At 39.1% G+C, this 16,303-nt stretch overlaps 1 protein-coding gene across 9 annotated transcripts in view; it reads right to left on the reverse strand.

Moving 5' to 3' along the window:
* CALD1 (caldesmon 1) overlaps nucleotides 1-16,303 on the reverse strand; it is a 253,307-nt gene that overhangs the window by 148,871 nt on the left and 88,133 nt on the right. Inside the window, exon 1 of one of the 9 annotated variants that reach the window (XM_057427894.1) lies at nucleotides 4,225-4,277. The exons of the other annotated variants lie outside the window; for them this stretch is intronic. The gene's annotated coding sequence lies outside the window, so the exon portion shown is untranslated. Of the gene's footprint in view, nucleotides 1-4,224; nucleotides 4,278-16,303 lie in introns of those variants that run through there. 9 annotated transcript variants of the gene reach the window in all.

Here is a 16,303-nt window from a genome sequence, read left to right on the forward strand (position 1 = left end):
TTTCAGTTTGGTGCAGTTACTACCTGCTCATATGAACTAGACCATGATTGTACTTCTGCACAGTTACAGAACCCAGATACTTTTTTTCTTTCTCCCCTGCCAATGAAGATTAATGCTCGTTTCAGAGATAGAAGCTCATTGAAGTGTTTCCCTTCTTGGCCTAGCTATATTAAGGAAATCCTGGGTATCCTGAAGATATAAAAGAACACGCACTCCATTAGGCACTCTGCACTTGTGTAAGCATCCAAGAAAGTGAGGGATTTAAAGAGCTGCAATACAGGAACACATTTTCTATATCTACTGCTAATGTAAAAATGAGATGTTCTATAATATCAAATCCAGGGCGGATATTTTCCTCACTTTCTGCCCTGCTACTACTGCTATTTCAGAAACTTAGCAAAACACAGATTGCTTACCTGCTTCTAAGTCCACTGCAAAATAAGCCTTGCTCACCCGTGTTACATATTTGCAGTTCTCTTTCAAATTTCACCAGGTTTAGAATTTTTAAAAATACTTCAGACAAAAAAGGGTGACAAAGCAGATGAATGGCGTTATCAAGGCCAGCCTTTCAGTCACACTTCAGTCCTCTCACTCTTAATCAAATGTCACTGAAATCAGTGCAAAGCCTGATAACAGGCATTTGGCGACAGAGGAGAAGTGGATCATTGAGCTTATATCAGTGAAACAAGTCACTTTAGGCATTAAAAGAACAATGCTACCTTGATTATGCAAAAGGGTTAGCTGGCCTCTCCCAGATCATTTCCTATGAGATCATATGCAGACTTGAAAACAGAAGGAACTGGTTTCAGGAAGTTTGGAAGCCTTTTATGGATTATATTAACAAGGCACAGGCTGTTCCCTAAAACTGATTGTACATCAAATTCCATTATGGCCACATGCCCTTGGTTGGAATGCCTTTAGCATATATGATAGTACAAACAGCCACCAAAAAAAGCAGCAGTTCTGTCATTTGATCCCTGTGACTTGGCCGGTTTGGTTTTTTGTTGGGTTCTGAGGGGAGAAGAGGGAGTTATAAGTACTGGGTATTAATTTTCTGGATGTGGATAGCACACAACACATTACAATGGGGTATCTGTTAGGTTCCCTAAACTTCAAAATATCCTAAAGATCCTAGCCACAACTCTAAAAAGTTAAATACCGGCCTTACATATGTTGGAAAAAAAATGCTACATTGCAAGGTTATGGAATGATATCTAATAATTATTAGAGGCCAATTTTGATATTTCTTCTCAATAACTACTAACAGAAAAACATATATCGACACAAAACCATACCAGTGCTTGAAAAATACCTTTTTTTCCTATATGAGGTCTTAGCTAATTCATTTACTACCAGACACTTTTCCCAGTAAGTTTAGTTACCATACATTCATTCTTGATATAGAAAATACAGAAAGCAAACCAGAAACTGCACTCCTTTCCTAAGAACTAATGCTGTGCATTTTCTTATATTTTAGAATTTTATGTCTAGACATTATTTTTCTGGTAATGCAAATGAATGAGGCAGATGCCCCACATGCACCGGGACTGCCCTGTGGTTTCAGGCAGACCTATGAATCTATAAAACACATCTCAAATGCTGTAACTCTGTTTAGAAGTGCCAAGGCATTATGAAGGTACTGTTTCAGCCTCTTTAGCAAGGCTTGTGCATCACTTGGGGTTTATGTTAAATCTTCAGCAGTGCATAAATTGCTTGCTGAGCTTTATAAGACCTGCCCTGTAAGAGGCTGAATTTCACTGTGAGAGGCAAACTAATCTGTTAATTGAATTAGCTGACATTCATCTATTAGTAATTATATTAGTAGATTTTGGGTTCAGTTTAAAGGAACACAGCATTTTCAAACAGCAACTCTCAAAGTTGTAAACAAGTAAAAAACTCCCTTTCTGTTTACAGATGCAGAAAGAGAGGCAAGGATAAATGCAGTTAATTGCCCAAGCCCAGCTAGTCATTCAACAGCAGCAGCTATTGCATCCGAGTTAAGTGCTTCCCCCTACCAGGATGCACTTTCTCCTACCATCTGCACTGCCCCTAATGCTAATATAATCTGAATCACTACTGCCATGGCTGGAGAACCAAGACATTTAGAATTAAGATTCTCCCAGTCTCAAACTGCCATCTGTTATTAGAAATAAGACACATTTTTGTTCTTGTTGGGACAAGAGAAATAAAAGGCACCTGAGCAGAGGGATGAAAAACTCACAAATTGATTACAATTATTCTCTATCTGCTGTTCTCTGTGCCAAAGAGGATACAACAATTAAAGAAAACCATTGCATTTGCCTAGCTTGGGGAATAACAACCCCTGATACAATCTCCCAGGAATCCATCCTTGGAGCCTTGCTCATCACTATTTATAACTGAATAAATATTAGAGGATTCACATTTTTTGCCTTGAAAAAACAAAACCTTTGGCCTTCACATTTCTTTGGGAAGTGCTTCAGAGGAGGCTATTACTCTGCCACAATGTTTCCTTCCATTAAAACTTCCTCTTAACATACACGGCCCAAAGGAGGAACGCTAGACCTCAAATACACCACAAATACGGACAAGTCTGCCTGCAGGCATTTAGAGGCTGGGAATTTACCCAAAATATTATACTTACAGAATTAACCAACTCTGTCAGCGTTAGTTAACAGCCTCAAAAATTTTACTCTGACATGCCTTTCCTGGGAGAGCTTACCCGTTGCATATTGCATTGCTTTCCAATACATAAGGATTAATTATTCCCAAGGAATTAAACTGGAGCCTTTACACTTCTACATGCAAATAAAAAAGAACTGTTTGGAAGCCAGTACTCTCCAACAACCTATCACTTCTAGGTTTCTATTACTCCTGGCTTTAGCCCAGCTCACCCTAAGCCTCATCTCCTGATGTAAGCTGTGAAATTCAGAGCTCAGAAGAGCAGGCAAGCTACGGCTGACCATACAAACTCAGTATGCACTCAGGAATGCTGCTTAACACTGAGATCTGCCTGATGATCACCAGTCATCATAAAAGGTGGACTAGAAAAATGGTGCAAGACAGGCAACATCACTCAAACACAAGCCTTTATCTGCTCTTCACTCACTACAAGTTAATGCAGACCCCACAGCCATCACTTCTGCCATGTGTATGACCACAGCTTCTTGAGACACTTACAAAAGATTACTCTCACAGAAAAAGTCAAGACTGGATCTCTGATATCCCCCATCCAAGGCACAGCCCTTGACAGTGCCCAGCCATTTCAGAGAGGCATTCAACAAAAACGTAGCCATTCAAGGCAAGTCCCTCCCTTATCATCAAGGCTGGCTTCTGCTTATAAATCCCTTTTAATTGTTTTCCTTCATCTTCACTGCTATAACTCTGCATTGTTACTATTTTATATAAATGCCCCATGCTTTTGGAACAGGGAATTTGTTACACATGACATCATAACCTCCCCCTGTGTAGTCAAAATCATGGAGTTCCTCACTTAGAGCAATTTTTGCTAAACAGCAATTATAAGCAAGACTCCTATCAAGTGCTGAAGCAACAATCTCTTGAAAGGCAAATTTCCTCCCACCTGGCAGGCAGAATAATTTCACATGTCCCTGTCAAACTAAAACCAGAACACCTAGGGGATATAGAGTCATCGACTTTACTAACATATTCATCAACACTATTATCTTAATGACATATAATAGTCTCCATATTCATAACCTTTCACCAGGAGAAAGACTAATATGGCTGCTGAGCTGAAATAATTACCTCAGTCTGTACCATGTGTATACAGCTGATGTGTGTGTGCAAATGTGACTACATATAGGTTTAATGTCCAGGAGCCACCATAGGAACCAGAACATGGAAGAATTTTCCTCTCTCTCAGAGAGCTATATTACTGTGCACATACTTACTCATAATCCTTAGCACATAAAACACTAACAAAAGGAAACATCAAGGTGGAAGGCTCCCACATACCCAAGCAATTTCTGACAGTCAGTTCAATCAAGGACAACCAGAAAGTATCTTTCTAGTGTGTTAAATTCAGCTGAACGCTAACCACACAGAATGGCCTCTTTCCACATCAGACCTCGAGTTTCAAAGGAAACTAAGCTGAAGTTAGTGTCTCGACTAACTTAAAATACCTCCAGGAAAATAAAGTACACCCAAGTATATATATATATACACTTGGGTGTACTTTATATATATATGTATATATATAAGAACATAAATAGCATATCTCACCAGTTATGATGCCCCTGAGCCTGGAAGATGCTGCTTCTTCAGCTCCCGAGGGATTCTTTGATTAACCAAACAGTTATCACAGGCACTGGAAAGACAGAAGTATTTATGGGTTGGAATGAAGAAGGCACCAAAGGCAGAACTTCACAGTACCGTAGCACCACTGATGAAGCTGACTTGCAGCTCCTTTTCTTTTTCCAGTGACGCAGGTCATTATTCCAGTGAGGAAGAAGAAAACCCCAAGCAAGAAAGGGCAAACTGCAATATGCATCCAAAGCCTCATTAAGGGAAAAGAGCCGCTTCCCCTTGCAGGGAAAACTGCTCCTCCATTAACCTGATCCTGCTGCCATGAGTGTAACTCAATCACAATGTAATGCAATTCTTAGAAAAGCCCAGGAAGCATCAGCCACAGAACTGAGAATTTTAATAGCCAAACTGCACCGATTAACATGGAGCCAAACTTGATTATGCCCCCATGATTTGCTTCACAAAAAATATCTAAGGGAATTCCCTATTTGTTTTGGCTGTAGGCCAGCACAGTTCCTTGACTACTGGCTTCTTCCAGTCAAAGATGCAAAAACATTTGGCTATTTCTGCATAGCTGCTGGAATACATTTATACAGTTTTCGGTGACAGGTTTTTTGTCTGTCTTTACATGTACATAGTCACTTTCTGACTGTTACAGTAATAAAACAGCCACCTTCAAGTAACAGCCAGGATAAATAACAACAGTTTGGTCAGTGTGCAGTGAGACTACAAATTGCCTCCTAGCAATATCTCAGAGAGAGAACACATTCAGATATCCTTCTTGGAGTAATGTAAGCCAAGTAGAAAGCTGCTCCTGGGCTCTGCTGGCTCCCATTCCCTTTCATCTACAGAGGCAGTGAAGAGAGAAAACTTCCAAAGGTCTATATACTTAAAAAACAAAAGGCCGATATGATAAGGTCCAGATAAATTTTATTTATCTATTAAACCAGGTGAAGAAAGTTCTCTCAAAATGAGCTGCTTTCACAATCAGTCTTTAATTAGACAAATATAGTTTACCTTCCCTGTTTCTCCACCTAATCAACACCATCAACAGACATGAGTATTCATTAGACCAACTGGTTTGAGTAGAATATTTGACAAAGCCCTGGAAAAATATAACCCACCTTTGCAAGTGACATTGCATTTTTGTGCCATTTCTTCTAAAACACTAAGCAGTAGTGCTGGGGCAGGAGGGCGGGGTGCTTATCTCAGGGAATTTTGAGGGGGTTGTTTTAATTTTATACTGTTTGCCAAACGAGGTCTTACAAAGAGAGCATGTGATGGGATGATAGGGGACTAAAAGCCTCCACAACACGAAGGGTACTGTGCTCCAACATGACTAAACACAGCTTGTATCCTGTAGTTTTGCAAAAGCAAGTAACACCTCTGTTGGCCCAAGAACAGCCACGATGGAAAATCACAGCTGTGTCCAGCTGAGATGTCAGTTCCTACAGAAAGTTTTACCGTGGACCTTCCTAAGACTGCATCAAAGGAAGGGCTGAAGATATCCACTTTTTCTGAGGTTGGCCAAATCCAGGAAACCTGGTAAAAGGAACAGATTACCTCTGAGCATTGCAGAGGCCCAGATTTCTGGACTATCTCAGCTTCAGTAAAACTCCCATTACAGTCAATAGCAGTTGCATGTCCTAATGCAGAGAAAAATCTAGAACTACCCCTGCATCAACAAAACACAACTGCTCCAGTTATTAATAAAATTCAGTGACTGACATGCCATTCAGAAGTCCTGTAGCTACATGAAGTGATCCAGTTCTTCCAAGTAGGAAATCAGCTTTTACACTGCCCACCCAACATAACTTCGGTAGCTATGAAAAAAGAAACACACTATAATTTACATATAATGAGGAAAATAAAAATTCAAAGTTGCAATATAATAAATAGCTTAAATTCTGTGACTTCCTGACTGCTGAGATATATCAGAGATAAAGCTCCATCTCAGTCTTAGTCAGGACACCTCATTTCCATTCTAAGGCTTTCACTTGGCCTTGTTTCCTGTGATACTTTAACATCAAGTGCTCACATTCACAAGGTACTTAAGTATGTTAAGCATGATCCTCACAAACCAAACGAGATTAGTTGCCTACTTGAAGTTAGACACGCATTTTTTGAGGAAGAGCCAAAACATACCTACTATGTCCAGAGCACACACACATACCTGACCAAAGACATGTTTTTTCTTTCATGGACTGATTTTATTCTCTAGTCCAAAGCACAGTATCAAAAAAAAAAAAAAAAAATCCATTATGTGACACCTCTTCAAATATTCCTCAGTGAAACAAAATTAATAAATATATTTTACACTATTTGCTAATTGTAATAACATTTTCTATGCATAAAGTCTGAATCTGTTCCATTAAATTTATCAAACCTGAATTCTCTCCTAAAATGAAACAGTTAATGAAACATCCATGAAATGAAAGACTAGACATGATTGAACACTAATTACTAGACAAAATTTGAGACAGAGGAACGTTTTATCCATTTGTTGATACACTTTCATACTGGTTTATACCAATAAATACCAGTCAACGACACCAGCGGCTAAAAGGACTGTATAAAACTAATCTATTTGGTTCATAGTCAAGCAATCTCTGGATGACATGCCTAAAGAAAAACTGAGACTTAATTGTCATGCACTTCTTTCCTAAAGGAGACTAAAGTGTGACAAAAATGGATTTACCTTATTATTTCTTTAATCTTTCCTATAGATCTCCTCATCATTGTATTTACTTCTACACTCACCAACTAATTACCAAGTTGAGGGAAAACAGGGTACCAAATCCAAAAAGTTGTGAAAATACAAACTTTCTCTTCTTCTTCAAGTTGTTAGTACTATCTTTCTTTCATAATTTTATAGCTAGAGATAGCTACTTCTGAACAGAGAAGCAGACCACTTACATTTTTATAAGCAAATTAAAGCACGACTTTCCATTGCCCACTTCCAAGGTGAAAATCTGTTCTCTGTAGGCAGAGGGAAATGATCATTTTCAGAAACTAAAGTCATTATAGCTTAGCTCACAAGGCATTAGTCTAACATTTAGAAGAAATTCCTTCCCCTCAATTTAACTTGACCTAATTTTGTCTGTCAAATTAATGGTATGCTACAAAAAAAAAAAAAAAGCCCTGTAAGTTTTCTGAGCTAGTTCCTAAAACCTGGAGTGCCTCTAAGTTTTTCCAGATCAACTTAGAGCACAATTTTTAATGGTTTAGGCCATTTTAGTGACATGAATGAAAACAAGGTCTCATTCACTATTACACTGCTGCTTATTTGATATCAGGTCAACCCAGGGTATGTGAGCACGGGCTGTAGAATAAGGCTTGAGCTCCAGGAAAAATGAGTTGCAGGGCTTCACACACATCCTGTTTCACAAAGAGGGACCTATGGACCAGTCCTTTCCCTCATCAGTAATAGTGTCAGGATATTACATGCTGACTGGAAATTATGTTGAGGCACTGTAGTCTCTCACAGTAGGGCAATCCTGGCAGGCCTGTCCCATGATGTTACATGTATAAACACTTAGATGGTAGAGCCTGCAAACAAAAATGATGGCACGGAGGGCTACCAACTTCAATACCCCTGGAAGTGGCTTGATCCTCTTTTCCATAAGCTAAATAAGGAAACAAAATGCCTTCCTTCATTGCCACATCCATGAAATGCCATACCCTTTAAAGTGGTTTTCAGCCAAAATGCTGAGGACAACTCCTCCAGTTATGGCACAAATATTTAAATACTTACAGAAATAAAAGTTTGATTCCTGAACATCTTTGGAGTCCTGGATTAGGGCTGTTAAAAGAGGAGGTGGGAACAACAGCCAAGCAACTCATTGAAACCATATCAGGTATGGCACTGATTCAGAAGAAACCAGTGTATGCGCTGAATTACCCTGCTTTCCAGCAACTCTGGCTGCAGAGCTTCCCAGGGATTACTCAGCCTGGTTTTATTCAGCTCCTGCGATCAAAAGACATCACACCAAGTGTATCTGGGCTGCAGACATTTTAAGGGAGACAAATGAAAATATTTGTCAGTGCGCCCAGCAACACCATCTTCCACTTACGATCACCTCAAGAGACAACATGAAAACCACCACCCATCACAGGAAGTAGTTCTTCTTTGATGTGCTAATAGCAAGCAACCCACAATGCAGAACCACACATATGCACAACATCTTAAATGCTCAAGAAGGTAGTCCTCCTCAGATGCAAAATCCCAACTCTTACACCTGACCAGGATGAAGAATAAATGTGACAGAAAGGTGTCTTCCTGGACTTCCTAGGTGCTTTTGGAAGTCTCCCTTAGGATGCAATTGTTCACAAGATTTTTTTATTTACATACATATATTATATATATATGCATTATACATGTTTAAATACAACTGATTAAAGGAACATAGTTAAGATGGCAAAACAATAATTCTACCTACCACAGCAAGGAAACTTCTTTTACACTTTTATCTTACATATTAAAATAAGTCCTCTCATTTCTCCACTAACAGCATTTAGAAGAGACCTAAAACAGTTTTGCCTGTTTTCACAGTATTTTTCACTACTGATGTGAAAAAGCACAGTTAGCCATAACCTTGCTCAAAGTACAGCTTTTAGTTCCTTGCATAACTCAAACATGAAGCTGAATTTCTAACCATTTGTGTTAACAACAGTTTGATGGCAACTCAACATATGATAGTCAATTATATGACGGGAAAAAAAGCAGTGCAGGTTATCAGCTGTCAGCCTACAAAAACACAGCATATGCATGAATGCTGCACATATAGGCAGAATCCAGTTTTAAAACCTCTGATCAGACATTTTTGGTTAAAGCTCCCACCATCCACCCATCTATTTTACTGCCTCTGGCATCAATCACCAAAAGAAACATTTGCATTTTAGAGAAGAGTGGCTTTTTTGAGGCTCCTGTAAGTCTTGAATATATTTGCTCCAGAGAAGGTCATGTTCTATTTTACACATTTTATCCCTGACATTTTTGTTCCATGTTTTTCTTTATTGGAGACTGAAAGATAGAGATTCTGTACATTTTTGTGGGACAACTGTATCCGGCACCCAGCCAATTCCTAAGACAATATCAGCAGTGAATTTATAGCTCAAAGAAAATAAAACTTTGAAGAGACAGGGGCTTGTGGGAGAGGGGGTTTGTTTAGTTTTGTTGTTTAAATCTACAAACCTGTTTTTTACAAGTTCACAAAGGAAGAGTGGAATTTAAGTCATCATCCTCTCTAGAAGCATTTCTAGCTCCTAGCTACACCATGCTGAAAACCTCATCCATACTCCAGCTCCAGAACCTGGGGTTATTTCTGTTTTGGTACACACTGGAAGGCCTATTGAGTGCTTCCTCGATGTTTAACTGACCACTGGTAGTCTATGTTTCTATTGATAAAAAAGCTAACAGTCCAAGACAAGGCAGCAAACCAATACAGTGCCTTACAATTTGTTGCTCCAAAGTGAGGAGAGCAGCTAGACAATCAGATATGGCAGTGTACACACTGAAGACAAGGTATTAATGGATGTTCACACTCTGGCTGAGACCGCTCTGGGCCTCAGCTCATTCCCACACATCGCTGAAAGGGAGCCAGCAACAACTCATTTTTCCTGAGCATAGCTCCTCATCGACCCCAGCAGCCAAGCACATGTATGAACATTCAGGACATACTCCCTTGCCCGATGGCCCATCCTTTGTTACATCGCTGCACAGCACAAGGAAAGCCCATGGAGCAATGGCTCCACAGAGTCAGCAGGACCCACAAGCACACCGTGCTCCTGCCAGTACCCCCCCCCCCCCCCCCCCCCCAGTACTGCTTTCCAACCACTAGCCATCATAGGTTCAGTGCTAAAACACTAACTCCAGCAAAACAGCTTCCACAGCACCTCCAGAAAAGCACACACATGCCTTTCTGTAGACTGAAAATCACAAGCAGGCAGTTCTTTCCTTGTTTGGCTGCTCAAGATGTGCTGCTTTTAAAAGTACAACTTTCAGTTTTTCTCCTATTTGTGATGGAAGCATGTCTGTGCCAGCTAAACATTTCACAGAAGATCCAGAACATCCCGGAATCATTGCCCATATAATTAAATATACATTTTTAAAGATTTTTATCCTCTTCCCGGTGTAAATCATAACCACCTTTATGAACAAGAAGCTTCTCAAAGACACAAATTCCACTCTGTTAGTTTGAGACTGGTATGGTTCATGTCACTTATTAATGAAACATTGGGTAATCTCAGATTATAAATGTGAGAAAGACTCTCTCACAGAATCCCACAATTCCAGGAAAAAATTCTAAAGGCAGGCTCCTACAACAACCAGAAACAACTCAAACACTATTCATGCAAAAGAGGGCAGCATATAGCAAACATTTTGTATTTAAATGCCGCATCAAATAATGTCTTGGGAACCGGGGAGTGAAGAAAACAGCTTTTATTGGAAAAGAGATCTAACTGAAGGTTTGAAACACTTTAGATGAAACATGTTTGGGAAAAAAATGGAATGAGCAATTTGAAAAAGATGCCGCATCTTTTGTTGGTACTGCATTTTTTATTTGGCATGAGACTACTTTATTCCACGGATTGTAAGAGATGTTTAAGATTCTGTAGGTTTAGCATTACATCACTAATGGTTCATAATGAAATTCCAAGCAGTAGCAAAAAAAGAGATTTAATGATAGTACCACATGAGATATGGATACGGGGCCCTTTGTGCAGATTTACTGATAGGAACGTTGAATGTGGGTTAAAATAACATAGTTGTCTGGCTCACTTTGCATGCTAACATGTCATGCGACAGAGCACAAGTTATGCTATTACTTGAATCTCTTTTAAAAAGTAAATCTAATTCTGCCCTTCACTGAATTTTTCAAAAGATTTGTCATTTGCTATGGCTTTATGATGCCTGTTTTCATAACCCATCCGTATCGTTGATGACTAATATTTGCATGGTTTTAGTAGCATGTTTAATACTAGTTGAAACTACGAGATTAGTCCCCTTCAAAGCAGTGTGACATAGTAGACAAAGCACTTAGTTGGCATCGACTCCAGGCTGCCACAAGAGTCATTTTTCTTTTTCGTGCTTCAATTTCTCAGACTGACAAAAGGTAAAGCAATGCCAAGCTCCTTTGTAAAGAACTTTGAAATCAACACAGAAAAAGTAGTGTTTGACAGCTTGATCTCACTGCTATTTTATACTATAGAAGGAAGGTATCTTTCAAAGATTTCTTTAAAAATAAGTAATAAGAAAGCTATTGAGCATCTTACAGATACATAGGGTTGGGAATTATTGAGGACAACCATCTATTGTCAGCAGGTAGATAACCTGAGTTTGGGGAAAATGACCTACTGGTGTCTGAAGTATGATAAATTGGCATCAGTGTACAGAAATTTTTCTAAACGCAAAGATGTTTACTGTAAGAGCACTTGCTTTGGGACTAAAAGAAAGTTAAATATAGCATCTCAAATAATTGCTGCTTTGTTAATTCTCCAATAAACAATTCCTGATTAGAGTAGTTCAGTTTTATGACAAGAGCAGATAAAGAAAGCAAAACATTGCAGAAATACTGAGGAGAAAAAAACCTGTCTGTGGAATAATGTACTCAAAGAACAATCTTTGCTTTAAAACGCAGGAAGGGGCTGTGTTGTCAGATCTGTGACAACTCATGAATAATCCCAGGCTGACATCTGAGCACCAGCATAAAAAAAAATAAGAAAGAGAGGTGAATGAGCTGTTGAAAGTATCCTCTGAATACAGCAGCATTGCTCATGGGTCACTCAGTGACCCATGTTGTAAGTGTCAGAGAGACTCGAGCTCACAGCAGCTTCTTCCATTAGGGTTCTGACCATGCTAATGAGACTTGCACTAAATAAGGTGCTTCTACCCAGTGGAAACACTCCTGATCGCTGGACAATGAGGGAAATGCACAGCTCAGATTGTACAGTGGGCTAGATCCTGCATCTCAAGCCCACACAGAATTCAATTTCCGTCTTGTGTGTGTTTCAGATAAGCACAATGCACAGCTTTTCATTATACATTATACATATAAAAAAGAGGAAATAAAACGAGCACGGAAACACATTCCAGATACAAAAAGAGATATACGGATGTGTATGAGGACAACAGAAAGAAGAACACAGCAGACCCCATCTTTAGCTCTTTACATGGCACAATTTTTAATTCTGGTTAAAAACTGATCTGTAAAGAGAGAAGGTATGAATTTTCTGTTAAGCTTATAATTAGTGCCTTGCTGGTTTTTACAGTTGAAGAAAAAACCTGAGTATGTTTACAATTTTTTTTTTTTTTTTTCAAAAGCTTTTAACGATTTTGGGCTGCTTGTGTTAAGCTGTGGTAACAGCATTTGATTTCCAGGGTAACAACAGCCAGGTCTAAAATATCCTAATTGGACATCCAAGAATCAAGGCATTTCAAAAATAACTTGGAAAAAAACTGCCCTTTGTTTTGGCCTCTTCTCTTTGGCAGAAAGAGCGTCCACTTGCCAAATTGAGTAAGGAGAAATATGAACGAGCAAACAGACCTTTGACCTATTACAAGAGCCAGACTATTGTTTTATATCCCATGACTGTCTATGACAGTATAAAACATGAATTTAATAAGACTGTTTGGGAGCTGTAAATTATGCATTCATACTCATTCTGGGGCTCAAGATTTTTGTGTGGATTTTTGTTCAACTGGTCCATTTTACTCTAGAAGAATGGTGACTTTTGATTAAACCATTGAAATTTTTGTGCATAGTTTTCAAGTCTGCCAACAATGACAAGTTAAAATAAGTAGGTCTGAAATGTACTTGCACTGGTTGACACTGCATTCAATTGGAATCGATCTGAGATGTTGGGAATACTACAGCACGAAATGAAACACTCTGCATTTAAGCACTAAATGTTTGTACTGGATTTACAGACATCTAGTAGCCCAGGGTACAGGACATCCAGAAAGCTGGTGTATTACAGCCAGAGACTATTGCCAAAAACAGTCAACAGCCAAAAATCAGTGAGACTGCCAAATCTGAGAAACGACCACAAGTGGATAGGAGAGAAGCTTTGCCATTAGTTTCAACAGAGCCAGAAACTTCATCTGTTTCTTACATGCTAACTTTTGCTTTTCTTCAAAATCACTAGAATAGTTTCATTTTAAAGGAATCACAAATACTTATTCTGACTATATATTTGAAGTTGGGGGTTTTTTAATACATATAAAGTTTGGTCTCCTAAATCTATTTTTAAATCTAAATTCTGTGGTGTTTTACAGACAAACTATTTGGCAACCTGATCCAAAATTCACTGAAGACCTTCAAACAGGCCCTTCATCCTGCAACTACTGAGACCAAGTGTTGCCAAATTATACCCTTACATCTTTGTTTCTGTAAAGAAGCCAGGACCGTCCATGCTATGGAATGGAGGGAGCTAAAGGACTTCCCTGGTCTGTGGAGTCTCAGACTCCAACTCTATTAACCTACCAACAGCTCCTTGGAGGGATTCTTCACATTGGAAGTTATGAAAATAAATGTAAAATATATGCTTACACATCATAAAAGTGGGGGGGGGGTGTCCATTTTAGACTTCAAGATTAAAAAAATTATGCCATGAACAATAAAATGGAGCTTACAAACCCCTAAACAATAAAGGGTTATACACTGTGGAGCTGTTTCAACTTTCCTCATAAAAAATGAAAAATGCATGAGAAATGCAGAAAGTCAGCATTTCTCCAATTTATCAACTTCTCTATACCCTTTCTGCATGCAGCAGCTGCATATATTAGGGTTGTTCCCCAGCTGATAAAAAAAGCCTAAAAGAACATCATGTAACTAGCCTACTAGTCCTGAACTAGGTTTCTAGTTTTCCCTTTCCCAATTCATGTACAAATTAAGACAAAATCCTGGGGTTCACTATGCCTCAGTCTCTTCTGTGTAATCCAAATGATATTTCAGTGAGGACTGGCACAAAAGTCACATTTGTAAAGATCTTTGAGAACTTTTAAATGAAAAGTGCTTTTTTATGAAATGTATTATTAATGACATCTCACCAAAAGTAAAAGGACTCTATACTTGAATGTTGGAAGACTATTCTTACTTATTATAAGCAGCATTTTTCTTTTGGTTTTTACCTTCAGCAAACTTACAGTCTAATTGAAAGGGTGAGATCAGCTCTCACTTCTGATTCCCAAATTTCTGGGGACATTTACCAACTATTTCAACAAGATTCTTCAATATGCTGCACACCTGCCATAGCACCTACCTTCCCCAAATGACCAATCACTTGTATCAAAACTTAACTGCCCTACCTCAAAGACAGCAGAACTTTATATGTATATATAAATACTAGCAGCTGATTCAAACAGGAGTTAAAAAACAATTTCAATAGATACTTATGTCCCAGTTTACTACACACTGATGGTCTGCTCAAGAGAAACCCACTTTTTCTACTTGGAAACTGAATTATTCCTCAAATTTTCCATACTCAGTCAAGGCACCATGATATTTTTCTTACTTCCCTACTTTTAAGACAACACAGACTGACTGCTGACATTCATATTGGCTCTCAACAAAGGAGAACCACAATCCTAGATCATTAACTCCTCCTTTGCATTGTAGGAAAGGTATCTTAAAAAATAAGTTGTTGCTTAACTGAATTCACTTTGTACAGCAAGAAATTCCCAACAGGTAAGAGAACATTTTCTCTTGGGAGAACACTGTGGGAGGATTGCAATTGTGGCTCCATCTCTCTGTATTGTAATGAATCAAGCCAATGAAACTTCCCTCTTGGCAGAAGGTACAGGATTGCCCCATTGCTGAATGAGGTTGCATCACTGCTGACCCACTGCATGTAAAACAGAGCTTGACTGCACATGGCGTAAAGAATATGAGTAATTCACAGCAGCAGTAGTCAGTATAGAAGAGAAAAGGGGCTCAGCCAGAGAGGGTGCAACCACTCTCTCATCCCCCTGATCCTGCAGCCACGGGAGATGAAGCATGCCACAAAGCCAAATAGCAGAGTTAACATTCATCTGTTTCCTGGGACTGGTGTAGAAGCGAACTTCAGAAGACCTCTGTGCTTGGTGCGTGCTGTTGGCCAGTCGTACTCCTCTGTGGCCATCCTTTCTGCTTTACTCTTCCACAGGATGTACACAGACATTCTCATCAGGTTTGGAGATACCAAAACAGGAAGAAAGGGCAACTCTGGTATTCAATCACACCCAAAATGCCACTGCCATTATGGCCATCAGCCATAGATTTCAAAAGTCTGAATCCAAGTCATTTGCCAGAGGATACACAGGAAAACTCGAAGGGAATGATAGGTCTGCCAAATCATAAGCAGTACTTTATTCATTAGGTAACATTTTCTCTGAGATCTCTTTGTTGTTGCATCTGGGGGGGAAGCTAAACATTTAAGCAGCTTTAGCAGTACAATTCTGCTTCTGCTGCCTTAGAAATGTTAATGTTACACATAAATCTGTACGTTTTACTAATGGCATCATATATCTTCCTAGGCATTTCTAATTCACCCTTTGTTGAGCTATCTAGGTACTTTATCACATAGGGTTACTCTGTGTCAGGTATTAATATTAAGACACTGTGTCTTGTCTTTCATAGGAAAGTACATGTTCTTATCTAAATTGCTGAGACTAATAACTTAAAACATTGTCCCTGCGAACATATTTGAGCGCTGTATATTCAGATAACTAGAGTTCTTTCTTTTTTTTCTTCCCTCCTACTGAGTGAACGTAAATTAAGTCTTCACAGGAATTAACCCAAGAATAAGCTGCATTCCCAATTTAGAGGAAGGGAAGAAGGCTGTACTGTAACAAGGAAACTCATGTCTCATCTGACTGGGACCACATGTCACAACAGGCAGGACTCCCAAGGGTAGTGCAGTCCTTCTGTTCCCTAGCAAACCCATGCCTGCAGACACATGCACTAGGAAACAGCATTTCTTTCTCCCTGGAAGTTTCTTTGTTGGAAGTAAGCACTGTTACACATAGTTCCCATTGCTTAATCCATTCAATTGAGTATGTGCTTTAAAACTTGGA

The sequence above is a fragment of the Pezoporus wallicus genome, unplaced genomic scaffold (genome assembly GCF_028554395.1).
Source record: "Pezoporus wallicus isolate ANWC-B61680 ecotype Strahan unplaced genomic scaffold, APGP_CSIRO_Pwel_v1 contig_2908, whole genome shotgun sequence".
NCBI lineage: Eukaryota > Metazoa > Chordata > Aves > Psittaciformes > Psittacidae > Pezoporus > Pezoporus wallicus.